Here is a 1,233-nt window from a genome sequence, read left to right on the forward strand (position 1 = left end):
TTGTTGTCATTGCCCCGCTATGCAAACATGCTTGGCTCTCTGTCAAAGTAGGTGAGCTGCCCAGCCTCCCTCACCTCATTGACCTTTTGTGGGAGATCCCCGGTGTGCAGGGATTTAGAGCTGCTTTGTGAGACATGTTATTGACACCAGGAACTACCAGTAAGTAAGCCAGTCTAGTTCAAGAAAGAAAACGGGGTTTTTCAAGAGTTGCTTCCACAACAAGTGAAGCAGCCTCAGTGTGAAAACAAAAGATAACATCTTCCTATCTTCAAGGAGTCCTGCTCTCTCCACTGTTTCTTCTCATCCCACTGCATTAAGTGACTATCTCACTCTTTCCTCACCCATCTACCCACTTAATTTTATCCATGAGAACAGTGCTTCCCAACCTGTGGGTCTCCAGATGTTTTGGCCTTCAACTCCCAGAAATCCTAGCAGCTGGTAAACTGTCTGGGAGCTGTAGGCCAAAACATCTGGGGACCCACAGGTTGAGAAGCACTGCACTAGGAGATGCTCCAAACAGCTCTCTGAAATCTTTCTTTGACCCACAGGATATCAGAGAGGAAGAGAACGAAAGTGAGGAGCAGAAAAATAAACCCTTCCTCAGATACCTTCATGCATGGCCAGCAGCCCCTTTCCCACTCAGCTATAAGCCACCGGATTGACCAACAGACATTCATCTGGCCAATCAGTCACCCTAAAGTGCCTTCCATCTCTCGCAGAGACCTGATGATGGTGAACAACTGAGGGACTTGATTTTTTCCCCCTGACCAACATCCAAATTCAATCTCAGCAAACTACATAGGCAGACCACAATGCCCACTTTACTTGCTCAATGTGAACAGCGTCGGGGATTTCCCTCATCTATATAAATAAAAATGTAATGTTCGTTTGTGGGATTAACATAACTCAAAAACCACTGGGACAATTGGCACCAAATTTTGACACGATACCCCTAACAACCCAATGTTTGTTCTCCACTAAAAAAAACCCCATGAAAACAAAAAAGCATTTAACTCCCTTCCTCCCTCCCTCTCTCTCCTATTAACATCCAGACCGGGAGGTAGCTGCCTCTGCCACACTCCACTCTCTCCCTCACTCCCTTCCCTTCTTTCCTCCCTTTCTTTCCTTTTCTTCCTTCCTCTTCCTTTCCTTCCTTCCTTCCCTTCCTTCCTGTCTCTCTTCCTTTCCTTCCTTCCTTCTTTTCCTCCTTCTTTCCCTTTCTTCATTTCCTTC

The sequence above is a fragment of the Anolis sagrei genome, chromosome 2 (genome assembly GCF_037176765.1).
Source record: "Anolis sagrei isolate rAnoSag1 chromosome 2, rAnoSag1.mat, whole genome shotgun sequence".
NCBI classification, from domain to species: domain Eukaryota; kingdom Metazoa; phylum Chordata; class Lepidosauria; order Squamata; family Dactyloidae; genus Anolis; species Anolis sagrei.